At 44.4% G+C, this 20,065-nt stretch overlaps 1 protein-coding gene and 1 pseudogene across 1 annotated transcript in view; both read right to left on the reverse strand.

Annotated features, from left to right (window-relative positions):
• LOC117978776 (junctional sarcoplasmic reticulum protein 1-like) overlaps nucleotides 1-20,065 on the reverse strand; it is a 60,023-nt gene that overhangs the window by 28,708 nt on the left and 11,250 nt on the right. The gene's annotated exons all lie outside the window — the stretch shown is intronic.
• On the reverse strand, nucleotides 234-3,668 carry LOC129397561 (small ribosomal subunit protein eS1-like; annotated as a pseudogene).

Genomic DNA, 20,065 nt, shown 5'->3' on the forward strand with positions numbered 1-20,065 from the left:
ACAACGGAATACTATTAACCCTTAAAAAAGAAAGAAATCCGGTCATTTTCAACAACATAGATGAACTTGAAAGACATTGTGTTAAGTGAAATAAGCCCGGCACAGAAAGACAAATACTGCATGATTTTATTATATGTGGAATCTAAAGAGGTTGAACTCATAGAAATAGAGAGTAGGACAGTGGTTATCAGGGGCTGGGGTGAAGGAAAGGGAGGGGATAGGAGACACTGGTCAAAGGGTACAAAGTTTCTAATAGGAAGAATAAGTTTTGAACAAGCTAAACTCCTCTGAAAGCTCAGTTCCTCATCTGTAGAGCAGGGACACATCATTAACCTTCTAAGGATGTTGCTGTGAGAGTAAGAGATGATGTTCAGCACAACACCTAACACACAGTCAGGTCTCCTTAAGCTTGAACCTGCATCGCCATGACCTCAACATCACAGGACAGAAAGGCTCACAGCCAGTGTCTCAGTTCCCAATGAAGAGTGGATCCCAGACCAGGCTGAACAGCAGGATCCCTAGGGGATACCCCACCCTACTGAGTCAGAATCACCAAAGGTAGAGCCTGGGTATGTATGTATGTATGTATGTATGTATGTGTGTGTGTGTGTGTGTGTGTGTGTGTGTGTGTGTATGTATGTATAAGAGACAGGGTCTTGCTCTGCAGTCCAGGCTGGAGTGCAGTGACACAATCATAGTTCACTGCAGCCTCAAATTACTCCTGGCCTCAATCCATCCTCCCATCTCAGCCTTCAGAGTAGCTGAGACTACTGGCGCATGCCACCAAGCACGGATACTTTTTTTTTTTCTTCCTTTTGGAGAGAGTCTCACTCTGTTGCCCAGGCTGGAGTGCAATGGCGCAATCTTGGCTCACTGCAACCTCTGTCTCCCGGGTTCAAGTGATTCTCATGCCTCAGCCTCCTGAGTAGCTAGGATTACAGGCATGCATCACCACACCAGGCTAATTTTGCTCTTTCATTGTTGTTTCTTGTTTGTTTTTCACAAATAGGACTTCTTATTTGCTACTGTTTTAAGTCTGAACTTTAAACAGATTCTTGGACTGGTGGTTCATATCCATCAGCTCATTCAACTTTAGCATGTGTCTCGTCCCTAGTGGGTTTCCAGAACTACTACCTTTACCACGAAGCTCCATGCCTTTCAAACCCAGGGTTCTCCAGCATTTTTACTTTTCTAATGAAGACATCATGAAGAGGATAGATTGGCAAGCCTTTTCTACATCCTTTCCAATGTTGTCTGGAATCAATTTATTGACCACTTCTTTCAAGTCATTTGTCTGCACCTCTCAGGTCATGATTTCCATCATCTTCTTCTGGATTTGGGGGACTGTTGGTGCTGAGCATAAGAGGTCTTCAGTATCAGATTGTTGTGTTTTTTAGTAAAACCAACACAAAACAGATGAAAGAAGTAACCATCAGTAGTCTTGACATCAACATGAGCTTCAATCATTGTTGAACATTTTTCAACCATGGAACATATTTTGTCACAAGTAAGACCCATGCCATTGAAGTTAGTCAGGCAGTTTTTGTCCTGCACATCTTCAGTAATCAGCTTGAATTTTCTATATGCAACTTCATCATTCTGCAAATCAGCAAGACTCATTTCAAACACTAGAAACTCGAGACCATCAGATGCAATTTGGGTTCCTTGGGTCCTGGTGACCAAGTCTTTCCAATATTTCTTATATTAAACATAGCAGGTGCTTTCACATCATACTGATCTTTCTTAGAGAATGGACCAACTACTTTCTTCTTAACTCCCTTTTTGCCACCTTTCATAAGGCACTTGTTCTTAACAACCGCCATGGTGTTGCTCAGAGTACCAAAAGGCTAAATTTTATATTTTTGGTAGAGACGGGATTTCACCATGTTGGCCAAGCTCATCTTGAACTGATGTCAGGTGATCTGCCCGCCTCAGCCTCCCAAAGTGCTGGGATTACAGGTGTGAGCCACTGCACCCAGCTGATATTTATTTTTTCTTTTTTTGTACAGACAGGGTCTTGCCATGTTGCCAAGGCTGGCCTGGAACTCCTGGCCTCGAGCAATCCTCCCAACACAGCCTCCCAAAGCACTGGGATTTCAGGTGTGAGCCACCATGCCCAGCCTGGAATCTATTTTTAAAGCCAATCAAGTGTTGAATAAAATTGCAACTTGGGCTGTTTTTTCTTTGCATTTTTTACATTTCAATGGTTTTTAATATATTCAGAGATATACGCAAACATTACCAGTCAATTTTAGAACATTTCATGACCTCAAAAAGAAACCTCATCCCCTTTAACTAACACCCCTATCCTCCCATGCCCCTACCAGCCCTAAGCAACAACTAATCGACTTCCTATTTCTATAGATTTCCATCTGAATGAAATCATGTAGAATGTGATCTTTCATCTGCTTTGAAGGCTCATCCACGCTGTAGCGTATGTACTTTCCTCCTTTTTGTGATCAAATAATATTCCATCATGTCGGTAGAAAACAATCGGTGTCTCTCTTCATCTGGTGATGGGCATTTGGATTAATTCCCTCTTTGGGTTATTAGGAGTGATGCTACTGTAATTATTCATGTACAAATTTTTGTGTGGACCTGTGCTTTCATTTTTGAATATGAAAATATGGCACATCTCCAAGGAAGACATACTAGTGGCCAATAAGCACATGAAAAGATGCTCAATGAAATTCATCATCAGGAAAACAGAAATCAAAACCACAATGAGATACCACTTCATGCCCATAAGGATGGCTAGAATCGAAGATAGACAAAATTGGCCTGGTGCGGTGGCTAATGCCTGTAATCCCAGCACTTTGGGAGACCGAGGCAGGTGGATCACCTGAGGCCAGGAGTTTGAAACCAGCCTGGCCAACATGGTGAAACCCTGTCTCTACTAAAAAAAATACAAAAATTAGCCAGGCATGGTTGCAGGTCACTATAATCCCAGCTACTCGGCAGGCTGAGGCAGGAGAGTAACTTGAATCTGGGAGGCAGAGGTTGCAGTGAGCTGAGATTGTGCCACTGCATTCCAACCTGGGCGACAGAGCAAGACTTTGTCTCAAAAAAAAAAAAAATACAGAAAATAACAAGTGTTGGTGAGGATGCAGAGAAATTAGAACCTTCATACACTGCTGGTAGGAATTAAGATGGTGTAGCCACTGTGAGAAACAGTTTAACAACTTCCCAAACAATTCTATATGGAGTTACCAAATGACCCAGCAATTGTACTCCTAGGTATAGGCCCAACTTGGGCTCTTGTAATCTATGGAAAATGAACTATGGGTACTTGGCAAGAACAAAGAGGGAGGGAGGCAGAAATGTTGCCATGAGGACACATTGATTGGTCTCTAGTACACAGGGCTCCTACTGCAAATGGTCTCTAAATGACTTCATCAGTTGCTCATAAAAAAAAATCACCCTCTACTCCAGTCGTGGAGGAAGAAGTATGGATTGGACCTGGTGAGCCACAGTAAGACTGACGGCTAAACTGTATGAATGATGAGGGGATTTGCACGTATAATCTTGACTGTACTAGATTTTTTATTTTATCCACTGTCTTTGAAAACCTAACTCTTGACTAAGAACTAACTTTCCTGTACTTGTTGTTGACTCTAAGTAAACTTCAAGTTCCACATAGTCCAAAGATGATGTGTTGAGAAATCTCTCAAAGGAAAAATGCCAAGATTGCAGGCAGAGTTATGCGGCAAATTTTGCAGAATTAACACAAATTGCACCTGTAGTTACGAAGCACAAAACATTTTCATGGGTAAAGAAAAAAGTGTTCTTCATTCTAGTAGATGCTGCAGGATGAGGGCAATCAAGGTGCTTGCCCAGCCAGAACTTGGGCTCTTACCTAATTTGTGTTAGAGTCAACCCTGATGGAGTCTGTATCTCAGTCATCTTTTTTTTTGACATGGAATCTCGCTCTGTCTCCCAGGCTGGAATGCAGCGGTGTGATCTCAGCTCACTGCAACATCTGCCTCCTGGGTTCAAGCGATTCTCCTGCCTCAGCTTCCCAAGTAGATGGGACTACATGTGCATGCCACCATGCCTGGCTAATTTTTGTATTTTTAGTAGAGATGTTTCATCATGTTGGCCAGGCTGTGCTCAAACTCCTGCCCTCAAGTGATCCGCCTGCCTTGGCCTCCCAAAGTGCTGGGATTACAGGCATGAGCCACCATGCCAGACCTCAATCATCTTTTTATCCTCCACACTTGGCAAGTTCTAGACACACTGTGGTTCCATACAAGTTTGTTGAATAAACAGGAGACAGATAGAAAGTGGGAACTCTGGAAGTAGAGGAGATTCCAGAAATTGTGCATATTTCCCAAAAACTGTGGCCCAATTCCTCAGTCCTGCCAGAGTTTCTCTATCTCAACTCAAACCTTATGTGTGGGCCCAAGCACAGTGGCTCACACCTGTAATCCCAACACTTTAGGAGGCTGAGGTGGGCAGATCACTAGAGGCCAGGAGTTTGAGACCAGCCTGGCCAACATGGTGAAACCCTGTCTCTACTAAAAATACAAAAATTAGCCAGGCATGGTGGTGTGCACCTGTAGTCCCAGCTACTCAGGGGGCTGAGGCACAAGCATTGCTTGAACCCAGGAGGCGGAGGTTGCAGTGAGTCACAATTATGCCACTGTACTCTAGCCTAGACAATAAAGCAAGACTGTCTCAAAAGAAAAAAAAAAAACCCCTTATGTGTGGGCCTTGTTACAGAATTAATGTGTATATGGACAATATGTACATGCGTGTATGTTAAGAGCATGAGTCATCCACAAGATTTTAGCAATGTCCATTTGGAAAGCTCAATGCTTTGGGCTTCCACTTGCTTTGCTGCCTCTGTCCTCAGAAGGAGGCTTCATCCTTCCATGTAACCAGCGAATCCTTTATGCAGAGATGTACACAACACACTCCTCTCCTTGGCTATGACACCTTGAAAGGCTCCTCTTGGTGGCCCCTGGTGCTCATTTCAGAGTAGTTCAAATTAAGGTGATCAGCTTTCATGCCAATCACTCTGCACATCACTCCTATTATGACCAATTTTTCTAAATGCTTTATTGAATTATTACTTAAAGAAATGTGCACATAGAAGAGGTCAACACAGTACTTTTCTTACAAACTGAACATACTGGCCAGGCGCAGTGGCTCAAGCCTGTCATCCCAGCACTTTGGGAGGCTGAGGTGAGCAGATTGCTTGAGCCCAGGAGCTCAAGACCAGCCTGGGCAACATAGTGAGACCCCCCTCTCTACAAAAAATAAATAAATACAAAAATTAGGCAACAGTGATGGCACATGCCTGTAGTCCAGCTACTCAGGAGGGCTGAGGTGGGAGGACTGCTTGAGCCCAGGAGGCAGAGGCTGCAGTGAGCCATGACGGTGCCACTGTGCTCCAGCCTGGGTGACAGAGCAAGATCCTGCCTCAAAACAACAACAACAACAACAACAACAACAACAACAACAACTGAACATCTCCATATTACCGACACCCAATTCAAGAAACAAAATATTACAGCCCCTTCCAGGATATTCCTGGGGTCTCTTCTATCTCTACTAACCCCTGACTACAAACAGCCTCCACCTATTTCACCTGACATTGTACTTCATGAAAGCAGCAGTTCTCAGATGGGGGCTATTCTGCCCCCTGGGGACATTAGGCAATATCTGGAGTCACTGAGGGTTGTCTCTACTTGGGGGGAGTTGTGTTACTGCATCCAGCGAGCCCAGGGATCCAGAGATGCCGCTCAACATGTTAAACTGCACAGGGAACTCCCACACATACAACAGAGAAATTGCTGAGCCGAAATGTCAGCAGCGTCACAGCTGACACCCTGACATACACAGAATCACACAGTATCTGCTCTTTTGTGCTCAGAATCTCTTTCATTCTAATCATTTCATAGGAAACAGAAATGCCATTTGGAAGCAGGTGGAGTAGAAAACAAAGAAGATCCAGAATTTTTTTTTTTAATCAGCCTGGTGCCTTTAGAGCTAGGATTTAGTTTCCATTCTTTCTGTCTCATTTTCAAGTGATTTTTCTTCAAATGGCATCTGCTGGACTCAAGACCCGGAGATCCTCACAAAGCTGAGATTCACATGGGAATTTTGTACACACCAACACAGGTATACACTGCCCTTTACATGCAGACATCCCCCCACAGATACACACATCCGGAGACCAAGACAGAAAGCAAACTCCACCATAAAAGCATGGTTCCCCGAACAGGAGAAACGCATCATTCACTCCACGGAGGTACCTATTGGTTTAATTCAGCCTCTGATAATCAGGCCGTTGCCAAGCCCAGCTCTGAAAATCTTCCCCTCTAGGAAAGAGAGATAGATTTTTTCTTTACTCAAGAATATAGATCTAAAAAAAACAAACACTTCTGCACCTCAAAGCAGGCTCTACCTCCTGAGCTACACATATTGATCAGCATTTTATTGTCAATTTTCTTTTATCTGAACTGGAGAAAAATATAACCTAATTATGTTCTTACTGACAGTTTGCAATCAGTTACACTAAATCCAATTCTCTGGGTTCTCATGATTAATATGTTTAATTTGGGGGACAACAAAGCAAAAGCATTGGTCGTGTTTTAATATAACTAGTACAGGATATATCTAAGGGGTTCAAGTATCACTGTAGGAAGAAGCTCATTCTGCAGTAAAAGGGGGATTCTGCCACTAGGATTGAGTTAGGGTGGTTCATGCCTGCACCATTTCATCAATGTCCCTCCAAGGGTCCATGGAATGTGGAATGGGAAAGACTGAAATATTACAAGTCTTGGCTAAGCTTTTATTAAGGCATGTTAGGAGCTGATAAAATAACCTGGTCTTTATAGACATCCCACACTGTTAGTTCTCTAAGCTACAGATTCTCAGATTTTTCTATTTTATAAACCAGTAAAAATATTTTTTTAATTTGAGAACCAACATAAGGTTGCCATTTTTTTTTCTTTTTGGAAAGAAGGAACGTTTTTAAACTACCAGTTTCACACACACACACACACAAACATGCACACACACATACACATAGAAATTCCAACATGATTTGTCAGAATAGGTGAGGTTTTGCTGCAATAACAAACAACTCCTAAATCTTGGTAACTTCAAACATCAGAAGTTGTTTTTCTCACTCATGCTACATCTGCAGGGAGGTGTGGGGTGCTCTGTTTCCCATCAAACTTGCCCTAAGACTAAGGCTAATGAGGGTTGCATTACCTCGAGTATCACCAAGCAGGGAACAGAGGGAGAAGAATGCTAGAGAGCCCTGAACGAAGAATTAAATGCCCCAGGCTAGAAGTCTCACACTGCACCTCTGCCCCCAGCCTCTTGGCCAGTACTAGCCACATCCCCTCCCCCACCACAGGGCAATGCATGAAGACAGGAGAATTGGATACATTACAAATTTCTACCCCATGGCATTTCATAAAAGAGAAAAAAATGCAAATACAAAAATGTTTTAATAGAATAGAATATATACATTTTTAGAATAAAGAACAATCCTCCAAAAAGGACAGCTGGTGGTGTTTCACCAATGGGCACATTTCTGTGACATTTTCTCTGTTTTTCCATTTTACCCTTGATCTATGAACATTTTATACAGATGGTCCAAAGAACACCATTTGGGGACCACTGCTCTAATCAGGTGATGAAAACGGCCCCAAGAACAGAGCACAGTCTCTTTAGCAAAGACCCAGCAGGGCCAAGGTGACCATGTTCTCACCATCAATGTGCAGACATCCACCTGCAGCATCCTCACATCCCAACATCAAACAGTGGCTCTTTATAGCTTGATTCTAATGCCCTTTGATCTTCATAATCACTGTAAAACTCTCTTGCCCCAAGATCTAACATCGCCACTCTAGCTACATCCTGCAACTGTTCACCTCTCCTGCCTCCTCATCCCTCTAAACTTCTCTTCACAACCTCATGTTTCCTTCTTGCTTTACCTTCCTGCTCAGCCTGGACCTTACAGTCACCTTCTTCTTGAAATGTGCTCCTGAACTCGTTCTTCCCTGCCTTCAACCACACCCACCTGGAAAATCTCCATACCCCATTGATGACTTGCCTCGCAACTGCCCAAGGGCTGCTGAATGATACTGGAAAGAATCACAACATGGATCTGGTAGTTCCACTAAATAATCTCACCATCCAACTCTAGGGTAGACTTCACTTGTGCTCAGCAATATTTTTAAGCATCACAAATAAATTCCAAACCATATTTGCTAGAACAATTAACTTTAAACCTCTTCCATATCTCAAAGCCCCCCAAACCCATCCCTAGGGATTTCAGAGCCCAGAGTTGAGTTCTCTCAACTCACTTCTATCTCACCCCTAGATCACTGTACCTTGACCCTCTTCCTCTGCCTTTCCCATCTTATAAGGAGTAGCATCCTTCTCCTTTCCCAAGCTACCTTCTCCACTTGTGCCTCATTTGAGACCTGCCTTTATCACCCGTTCCCTTGGAACTCCCATGACTCACCACCTTCACTTGTCATTTCACTCATAAATATTTTGCACCATGTATGTGCCAGCCGTTTAACATATAGTCATGCTTAAGTCTCCACATGCTAACAAGAAAAACCTTGATTATCCCTGATATGCCCTCAAGTCATTACCCTCCCCGCTCCTTTCCTGTGTTCCCAAACTTTGCTGATCTTCATCAATCCCTCTGATGCAGATGACTCCGAAGTTTGCATCCTATTAGGTTGGTGCAAAAGTAATTTCGGATTTTGTCATTGAAAGTAATGGCAAAAACAGCAATTATTTTTGTACCAGCCTAGTATCTTTTCTCCTTCTACCAAACTTTGTCCCTGAGCCATCTCATCACCTAAAACTACCTCCTCCATGCAGTTGATTCCCAGGTCTGTATTATTCTATTGAAAGTCCATTCCCCAACTTTCTCAGCTAGAATAACAGAAGCCCAATTAGAATTCATGCTACCAGCTTCCCACCACCACCACCACCACCGTCGCCCTGCCATTGTTAGCAAAACCATCTCTTGAGTGGAGCTCAAAGATTTGTAATCTCCCACTCCCCAGAAAGATAACTTCAGACTCAGCCTAGAAGTAAAGATCCTCCAGATATGGCCTCAACTACCCTCCAACCCATGTCCCCAGTGCATCCCGTTGATTCTCCCTTCAGTGGAGTTAAAATGGAGTGAGTGTTTTTCTTTCACATGCTCCTGGTGTTCTTCCACAAATACAATTTTCACCTCTTGAATATTTTCAAGGATTCTCCATGCTACACACAGTGAAATCCGAACTCCCCGTCAGGACCCCAGTCTTCCCAAACCCTCTTTGCATTTTTCTGCCTCCATGCTTTTCCTTGGGTCATCCTCTTCTCTAATATAACCTTGTGTATTATTCTAGGTTCTCCAGAGAAAGAGCAGAGAGATAGAGGTAGAGCTATACACATAGAGAGAGAGACAGATTGATTTGTTGTAAGGGATGGCTCACATGGTTATGGAGGCTAAGGAGTCCTAGAGTCTGCAGCCAGCAAGCTGGGGACCCAGGACAGCCAATGATATAGTTCCAACTCGAGTCCACATCTACACTCAGGAGAAGGTTGATGTCCCAGCTCAAATATAATCAGGTAAAAAGAGCAAATTCTCTGTGACTCTACCATTTTGTTTTGTTCAGGCCTTCAGTGGATTGGATGAGGCTCACCCACATTGGGGAGGACAATCTGCTTTATTCAGTCTAGCAATTAAATGTTATCCTCATCCAGAATACCTCAGAGACACACCCAGAATAATGTGTAGCCAAATATCTGGGCACCCCACAACCCAGTCAAATTGATACGTAACACTAACCATCATGTCTTGCTTCTACTCTCTCCCCATTACTGCATGGCCAAATCCTTCCCTTATTTCAAGGCTTAGTTCAAATGTTACCTCTTAACTAAGCCTTCCCTGCTAACCCCAAATATTAATAGAATTGGTTTCTCCCTTCTCTGATGTCTCAAAATACGTTGTGTGTTTCTCTTTTACTGTATTTATTACAAAGTCCCTTATAAATCAAGACAGGGATTCCCAGACAAATTATCAAAAGAGTATAAAAGAAGTCTTCTTTGAGTGTGAAATATCTCATGGAATATAGCACATGGCCTCTTCATGAAGAAACTACTGGGAGAGAAGAAGACAAGCTCGAAGAGACCAGGGAAAGGGGGTTAGTACAAAGCACAATGAGACTGGGCTCATACAGTGGCTCACACCTGTAATCCCAGCACTTTGGGAGGCCAAGGCCCGCGGATCACGAGGTCAGGAGATTGAGACCATCCTGGCTAACACGGTGAAACCCCGTCCCTACAAAAAATAAAAAAAGTTAGCCAGGCATAGTGGCGGGCACCTGTAGTCCCAGCTACTCGGGAGGCTGAGGAAGGAGAATGGTGTGAACCCGTGAGGCAGAGCTTGCAGTGAGCCGAGATCGCACCACTGCACTCAAGCCTGGGTGACAGAGCAAGACTCCATCTCAAAAAATAAAAAAAAAAAGAAAGCACAATGAAATGTCAGTGGATGGGTGCCTATAATTTCTAATGGAAATAGAGTATAATCCAAGAATTTTATAGCCAGCTAAATTATTGCCCAATCAAAACAGGCAAAAGACATGATCACATGTTGAAGAACTTAAAGAATACAGTATTTCTGAGGTCTTTAAAAAAAAAGTCTTCATAATAAAATTTAGTCAGCCAAGAAATTAAAAAATAAGCAACTGGTGAATTGAATGACCATGACAAAAGGCTAATTATGAGAGGTGAATCCATTTAAAAATAGGACTATGATTGCAGAACAGAAAGAGAAGGTGGTCAACCTTAACAACATAAAACAACCTAGAAATAACTAGTTTCCAGCGGTAAAGGGAGGGACTGTAGGAAGGAGAAGTGCTAATGCCCTTTATTAAGTCAATTAATCAGGTCTAAAATTGAAACGTGGTTTTAAATATATAACTTCTTGTTTATTTTCCTCCCTAACTACCTGAGGATCAACCACCATGATGAATGACACAGTAATTATCTGGACCAGGAAGTTCATGACCAATCGACCACTCCAGAGGAAACAAATGGTCACCAATGTCCTTCACCCCGGAAAGGCAACAAAATGTACAAGACCACAATGGATGTCATCTTTATATTAATAGTTGGACTCAGAACCCATGTTGGTGGTGGTTAAACAATGGGTTTTGGCATGCTATCTGGTTCTTTGAATTATGCAAACAAAAATGAACTCAAACATAGACTTTCAAGACACGGTTGGCATGAGAAGAAGATGACCTCAAGAAAACAGCAAAAGGAATGCAAGGGCAGAATGACGTCCAGAGACTGCAAAGGCCAATGTCAGTGCTGGCAAAAAGCAAAAGGAGTAAAGATTTTGCAATGATTTATTTGCAGTGACTGTACAGATTTTTCATGAGATGATCAATCAACTGTAAAGACTTTTACATATATATAAAACATCTTAATATTTTTCATCATCTTTGATTTCTTAGATGTTCTAGAAACTGATTTTTAGTGAGGAAAAACTACATTTATCTGAGTTGACCAGTTCCTTCAGTTTCACTTCCATTTCTTTTTCTTCTGATAAATTTACACAGCATTCAATTTGCTACTTCTTGTTTTTAAAATCTCATTTTGTGTGATCAGAAGTGTCTGTTCATGTCTCTAGCCATCTTTGTGCATAGCAAGGAATGCTGTTCACTTAATATTAGGAGGTTTATTTCTTGGGGTCGTGAGATTTTCGGTGATTTCTCTCCCTTTTTGTACTTTTCTGTATTCAGTAATTTTTTGAGACAATGTCACCAATGTCCTTCATATTAATATTTGGACTCAGAACCCATTTTGGTGGTGGTTAAACAATTGTCACCCACATTGCAGTGCAGCGGTACGATCTCAGCTGACCAAACCTCTGCCTCCCAGGCTTAAGCGATTCTCCTGCCTCAGCTTCCCCTGTAGCTGGGATTACAGGCGCGCAACACTACCGCCTGGCTAATTTTTATATTTTTAGTAGAGGTGGGGTTTCACCTTGTTGGCCAGGCTGTTCTTGAACTCCTGACCTCAAATGATCCACCCGCCTTGGCCTCCCAAAGTGCTAGGATTACAGGCGTGAGCCACCGTGCCCAGCCTTTTCTGTATTAAATTTTTAAAAACACAATATTTAAAATAATCATCATTCTTTTTGAATCTACTTTGTATTATAGGTATCCAAATACTCACCTATTCTCTCTTACGTGATGACAAACTTGTTGAAATGTCATTTCATTTTGTGGCTCCAGCCCCAGGGATTCTGACTCTGATTCTAAAGGGTCTGCATGCAGAGTGAGCAAGGCGCCTGGATGATTCTCTTGCAGGTGTTTGAAGGGCAGGAGTTTGAGACACCCTGATGCAAAAGAACGAACCCTCAAGGAATTTGGCTGTACATGTATTTTCCTTCCTAGCACAGGAAACGACAGAAAGATTATCCAATCAGTACCACTCATAGCACCTGATTATATGTGTATGAGGAATTCAGAAATGGTTTGATCAAGGCTGAAGACCTAAAAAGAGGTTTTCTCTTGGACACCAAGTCCCCATCTCATGCGTGGTTGAGTTAGTAGAAACTGAGGATGATGCTTCTTCCTCTAGCATTGGTATCCCATGGATTTGTTCAGTAGATAAAGTACCTCCATCCCCCAATATCCCCAAGCTCTATCCCAGTTTCCTCACATACACTTTTTTTTTTTTTTTGAGACAGAGTCACGCTCTGTCACCCAGGCTGGAGTGCAGTGCAGTGGTGCAAACTCAGCTCACTGCAACCTCCACCTCCCAGGTTCAAGCGATTCTCCTGCCTCAGCCTCCTGAGTAGGCACCCGCCACCACGCCTGGCTAATTTTTGTATTTTTAATAGAGACAGGATTTCACCGTGTTGGTCAGGATGGTCTTGATCTCTTGACCTCCTGATCCACCTACCTTGGCTTCCCAAAGTGCTGGGATTACAGGTGTGAGCCACCACGCCTAGCCTGAGACTTTCAAGTAAAGCCACAATGGACCACAGAGCTTAGACATCAGAGCTAACATGGAATCCCTGTCATTAAATCTTGAGATCTTATTATGTTTGCTCAAAGAAAAAAATAATCACAATTGACATTTTGAGGAGAAGACATCTGAATGTAAACTTGATCTTAGAGGATATTAAGGAATTGCTGGTAATTTGATTAGGTATGACGATGATCATATAAAAAATGCCCTCATGTTTTTAGAGGGAAAGTAAATTACGTAGGGGTGAATATCATGATGCAATTACAAAACTACTGTAAACTATTTTTTAAATACTTCAGAAAAACAAATGGAGTAAATATTACAAACTTTAATAGTTTTTAAACCTATGTGATCGGTATATGATAGCTCATTAGTCTCTCTACTTTTATGTATATTGAAAATTTTTCATAATACTAATAAAAAAAAACCTTGGCCAGGCACAGCAGCTCATGCCTGTAATCCCAGCACTTTGGAAGGCCGAGGTGGATGGAGGACTGCTTGAGCCCAGGAGTTTGAGACCAGCCTAGGCAACATGGTGAATCCTCATCTCTACAAAAAACAGACAAATTAGTCAGGCATGGTGGTGTGCACCTGCAGTCCCAGATACTCAGGAGGCTGAAGTGTGAGGATCACCTGAGCCCAGAAGGTCAAGGCTGCAGTGAGCCAAGGTCATGCCACTGCACTCCAGCCTGGGCGACAGACCCTGTCTCAAACAAACAAGCAAACCAAAACCCTCTTGGTCCCATTTCCCCAAAAAATGATTTTTTTGAGATCTTACCATCTCCTGGCTTGGTGCAGAGTACAGGAAATCAAGACAAAGTACAGCACACAAGGAATAAGGAGGGAGGGAAGTGTGGGGGAGGCTGACTCTGTGGACTCTCCCAGCTCAGTCGACCCATGCGCCTTGCTTCATGGAAGAAAGGAATGGAAGATGAATCGTGCCTTTCACACACAGTGACCTTCCTCACTAGTAAATGCACCTCCAGAATTGTCCAAGAGGTCAGTGCCACAGCCAGGCTGGCTGCATGAGACTCACCTGCGAGCTTTTGCAAACATAGGCCCCTATTTGGTCCACATGTATTCATCTCTTGGAGAGGAGGAGAGAGGCAGAACAAGGAAAAGGATGGGAAGAAACCAGCCTTGTGCACAGGAGGATGCTGGGATTCCTCCTGCACGTTTAGCGCAATGCAGCCTATTTTACAAGGTCACAGAAGCTCAGAGAGGTAAACCTGCCCAGGTTCTCATAGTTTGTAACTGGCAAAACCTGCCCAAATCTCTGTCTCTAGAGATATTTCCACTTGCTTCAACTCTGGAGCTGTCTTAGTTGTAAAGATGACAGATTCCACTGATCACTCACTTTTGTTTGCAGATATTGCCTGAGGTCCCTTGTGAATATTTAGGTGAGGGCTGTTTTTTTGAGTTTTTTTTGTTTGTTTGTTTCTTGGTTTTTTTACAAAGCAATCTTGTGGAAAGAACCCAAAGTGGCTCCCCCATTTAAGACCCTGTAAACAGGGAGACCACAGTCTGGAGTCCTGGTGTGGTTTCCACACCTTCCTTAGATTTCCCTGTGTGTAAAATCCAACAACAATCTTTGACAAATTGCCTCCCCTAGGGGAGAGATGGAGGAAGTGTTAACTTTGCTTTTTTTTTTGTTTTGTTTTGTTTTCTGTTTTCAGACAGAGCCTTGCTCTGTCGCCCAGGCTGGAGTGCAGTGGAGCCATCTCAGCTCACTGCAACCTCTGCCTCCTGAGTTCAAATGATTCTTGTGCCTCGGCCACCTGAGTAGCTGGGACTACAGGCAGACGCCACCACACCTGGCTAATTTTTGTATTTTTAGCAGAGATGGGGTTTCACATATTGGCCAGGATGGTATCGAACTCCTGGTCTCAAGTGATCCGCCCCCCTCAGCCTCTCAAAGTGCTAGAACTACAGGCATGAGCCACCATGCCCAGCCACTTTGCCATTTTTTTTAATAGACAGCTTCGAGGTCCAGTATGAGTTCACAAATTAGGAAACATCACAGGCAAAGAAGAACACTTTGCATTCAAATAGCAGAATGTTTTCATTTTCAAAGAGCTCTCACCTGCCATCTAATCTTGTCTTCCTAGCAGTCCTGGGAAAGAAGCAGATGTGGTTTCCGATCCCACTTTCCAGAAGAGGAGACTGAGGCAGAGGCTTTGCAGATACACAAAGGACATGTGAGGACAGGCGAAGGTCATGATCATTGTCAGCCCCTCCCCCAACTTGACATTCCCAGATCTGGTGGACTTCCAACCAGAGGAGAGAGAAGGACTGGATCACTCAACTCTGCCATGGGTGCCAGGACCAAATTTTTCCATGGCTAACTCGGTCACATCCTGTCTGGGATCTCCAACTACTACCCATCCCACAAGTCTCAGCTAAAACAGCAATTCAATGAGGAACTTTTTTCCGAGGCTCCAGGATTGGGCCAGGCCCACTCCATGGCTCTCTGCCCTTCCCCTACTGCAGAACTTAGCACCCGTATGTCACTATTGGTTCAAACATGTGTCTTTCGTATGCTCTCCACGTTATCTGCAGCATCTGCCAAGAATAATAATGAATGGTAAAACCTAATTTCTATTGAGTGTCGATGATGCACTTTTAACCTGACATCTTATTTAATCCTCACTACATCTGCAAGAGTAGAAGCTATTAATAGCCAATTTTCAGATAAGAAAATCAAAACACAATTTCTATAACTTACCCAAGCAGCTAGCTAGGAGGCAGCTCAGTTTGAGCCCAGGGAATCATATTCTAGAGACCGTGTTCTCAATTACTAGAGCAGGTACCTCCCCAGAATCTAGCAGGTGGTTAACGAGTCTTTGTGGAATAAATGAACAGAAGGACAAGCAGATGGATGGATACATAGGTGGGTGGGTGGATAGATGGGTGAATGGAAAGATGGGTGGGCGGGCAGGTGGATGAATGGATGGTTGAGTCGGTGAAGGGATGGCTGGGTTGGTGGAGAAATGGATGAGTGGGTGAGGGGGTGGAGGGATAGATAAATGGATGGACGGGTGTGTGGATAGATGGGTAGATGAGTGAATGGGTGGATAGATGCATGGGTGAGTGGATGGATAGATGGGTTGGTGGGTGGGTAGGTGGATGATAGTTGGGTGCATAAGAGAGTGGGTTGGATAGATAGATGGGTGGGTGGGTGGATAGATGGGTAGGTGGGTGGATGGATGGATGCATGTCTGGATGGATGGATGAATGGATGGATGGATGGATGGATGGATGGATGGATGGATGGATGGATAGAAGGAGGGGTGGACGGGTGGACGGACAGATGAACAGAAGGACTTGAGCATTTATTCGGGGTCCTCCAAAGAATTGAGTGATTTCCTAGGGTGTGTCATCACCTGCAGGTGGGTGGGAAAGGGGCTTGCCTCTGTAATACTCATGATTATGGGTAGTGCTCAGCCTTAGTCGCCACTCTCAGAACACTTTATTGACTAGGAAATTCAAAACTGGCATTGACAACTAATGCAAATTGCAGCTATAACTAACAGAAGATGTTGAGCTGATGACAGCTGGGCAACCAATAATCAATAACTTGGCTGGGTCATGTTACTGCCATGTTGGGCTGGTAGAGCCAGGGGTTCCTTAATCCCCCCATCACATTGAGGATGCTTATCAAGACTTCCCCAACCATGGGGACAGGGATCTTATCAAATACTTGCAGTTCACCCCAAAAGGCTCACCCTCTTCGTTCCACCTGCACATGACCTTCAGCTCAAAGACATTTCCAGTCCTCCAGGTCAGCCCTTCTTTCAGCCTTTGAATTAACCCTGATGACTGCATGCACATTAGGTATCTTCACCTTTCATCACGCAGCCTTTTCCAAGGCTTTCCTTCAGTCCAGCCCTCACTAAACGCTGGAACTGTTGTTGACAAAATCCAGAACAAGCTGGCTGGGGGATACAGGTGGGAAGCAGGCTGTAGTAATGGGGAAAAAAATCTAAGCAATCTCGAACACAGAAAAGAAACTGAACAGGTAAGAGAGAGGCAGTCAAGAGAAGAAGTGTTCATTTTGCATAACTGAAGCTGAAGAAGATCGGGGGGCATGGCAGACCACAAGATAAATATGATATAGACTGCTTTTTAAAAAAGTATAAACACCCACCCTTTCCTGTTGACAACTGTGCTTCAAATATTGCTAAGGTCTTTACTAAAGGTGAGTCAGAAAAACTGAGTATTTTATGCCATACAGTAAGAAGGCCCATAGGCAAGCATGTTCCTGACACCATCTTCTAAGATAACCCCTGGGATTCTGGTTACGCCTGTCCTAAAATTGTCTCTCACTCCTGCTGTTGGAGAGCTACCATGAGAGAAGAACCATAGTGAATTCGTTAAGAGTGTGCACCCAGCGACCAGCCAGATGGCTTCAAACCATCACTACCTACTAGTGAGAAACTTACATAATGTTCCTGAGCCTCAACTTTCTCATCTGTAAAATGGGTATGACGTCATTCATTAATCAAATTCTAGGTAAGCATATACTAAACACCAGAGACACAAATGAGAATCAGGAACAGGTATGGCCCTGGTCCTCATGGTGACCACAGTCTTGAAGGGGAAGGATGACATGCACAGAAATAGGAATCCATAGCTGAGCTAGTGTCTACCACAGAGAGGCACCTGGTGTCATGAAAGCAGATAACAGGGGGTTGCTTTGACTGAGTCAGTGTGGCCAGGCGTCCCTGAGGATGTAGTGACACCACTGTCAGATGAGACTGTGACCAGGTAAAGAGGCAGGGAGAGGGAAAATCTTTCCAGGCAGAAAGAGCAGGATGTGCAAAGGCCCTGTGGCAGGAAAAGAGCAAAGGAAGTGCAAGAGCCTGAAAGAGGCCAGAGAGAACAAGTGAACATGTGGATAATCACAGCACCCACCTCATACAGGACTTGCAAGAAATTGAGACCCTGTCTGTAACAGATTCAGCAATGACTAAATAGAAACTATCTCCTAAAAGCACAGGATGAGGCTCCTTGGTGGTATTTCCCATGTGAGGCTGCCATGGACTCAGAGGCCAAGTTCAACCTGCCCGTAGACAACCTCCAAGCCAGCTGGACACACATAAACACTCAGGCTCAGGATACCCAGGACAGAGTCCTGGATGCTTGAAGTCATGATAAGTATCCAGAATGACACAGAATTCCAGCCGGGCATGGTGGCTCACACCTGTAATCCCAGCACTTTGGGAGGCCGAGGTGGATCACCTGAGGTCAGGAGTTCCAGACCAGCCTGGCCAACATGGGGAAACTCCCTCTCTACTAAAAATACAAAAAAAAAAATTAGCTGGGTATGGTTGTGGGTGCCTGTAGTCCCAGCTACTCAGGAGGCTGAGGCAGGAGAATCGCTTGAACCCGGGAGGCAGAGACTGCAGTGAACCGAGATTGCACCATTGCACTCCAGCCTGGGCAACAAAAGTGAAACTCTGTCTCAAAAAAGAAAGAAAAAAAAAAGAATGACACAGAATTTGCTAAAGGGGGAGAAAGGGCTTTCTTCCAAAGCTGGGCCTGATTTCTACAGAGAGTCTTCCAGATGAAAATTAAGCAGATCTTTGCAAGCACCTCAGAGGAGAACCCCTCACCCTGATGAATCAGACACACAGGCGGATCCAAGACAATTGGCTGCGTGCATGTGAACAAGCCTATGGTGGAAATGCAGTGCTTTATTTGTTTGGGGTGGTTTAATCACCAGGAGGGAGAAGCTTCTAAAGCAGCATTCAGAGGTGGCTGTTGCCTGGGTTTTCTGGAAGGGGGAGCGGTGAGGATGAGGGCTTCCATTTCATCTGCAGGCCCCTTGCAGAAGGAGCTGGGGAAGCCTTTGCAGTCCTCTGCACACTGTTTGCCATCCTGTCTGGCTGGGCAGCTGAGCTCCAGATGGGGGCAGATGGGATAGCTCTTGCCACCGTATTTGGAGGGAGATGGCAGGGAAGTCAGCCCCCGTGAAGAAGACAGGAGCAGGCAGGTGCTGGACAGTGCTGCCCAGGCTCCTGGGGCTGAAGTGTCCAACCCCACAGCCTCTAGGTACCACTAAAGCAGCCCAAGAGGATCTTCTCTGTCCATCTCCATCCTGGCACCTACAGACACTTGGAGAGAGTCCTTCACATGGGAACTCACAAATGCACACTGATAACCCCCACACGGAACTCTCATACGTAGCAAGTGAAAAGACAGGATGCCAGTTAAACTTGAATTTCAGATAAACAACAAATCAATTTTTAGGGTAAGCAGGTCCCAAATATTGCATGGGATATATTTGCACCAAAAAAAAAAAAAAAAAAGGGTTAATGAGAAACTCAGGTTTAATTGGACCTCCTGTATTTTACCTGGCAAGCCTAACCCTGCATAAACACAACCTCGAGCTTGAAACTCAGAGAAGCCACAGCCGTGCTCACACACGTGCACAAACCCATATGCCTTACAGAGTCAAGGGCTGTGATGAGGGTCCCCACCCTTGCACACTTCCCTGTCCTCTGTCTGGGCTCAGAGTGAACAGGGGGTCACGTGGCATCCACGTCTAAGCTGGGCTTGGAGGTGTCCTAATGAAGCAGGATGCTGACCTGCACTTCCCCAGCTCAGCCGGGGCTGCAGCCAGGCCTAGCTTCCAGTCTCGGGCCTAGAACACACAGCACAGCCCCAGACCTTGGCAAGAAGGCTTCATCTCAAGGGCCACTGGTTCAGGACCTACTAGAAGCCCCACTTCTTTCCACTGTTTCTGCTGCCATTGCCCCAGTCTCTGACCCTGACACTCAATCACTCTATAAACACAGCAGGTACTAGGGGTGGCTCTGGGCTCAGCACTAAAGACATCGTCCCTGGTAAAGCCACAGTCTAGCAATGACAGTCAACCACGTATCAGCAACAGCCCTGCCCCACACGTGCTGACTGCGCACAAGGCCGGCGCTGTGAACGTGCTCTCAACAGTGATCTCACTGAACACTCATGGCAGCTCTAGGATGCAGACAGTAGCATCACATTATCCCCATTTTACTTATGAGAAAACTGAGGCCCTAAGAAG

This window comes from Pan paniscus, chromosome 3 (assembly GCF_029289425.2).
Source record: "Pan paniscus chromosome 3, NHGRI_mPanPan1-v2.0_pri, whole genome shotgun sequence".
Classification (NCBI taxonomy): Eukaryota; Metazoa; Chordata; class Mammalia; order Primates; family Hominidae; genus Pan; species Pan paniscus.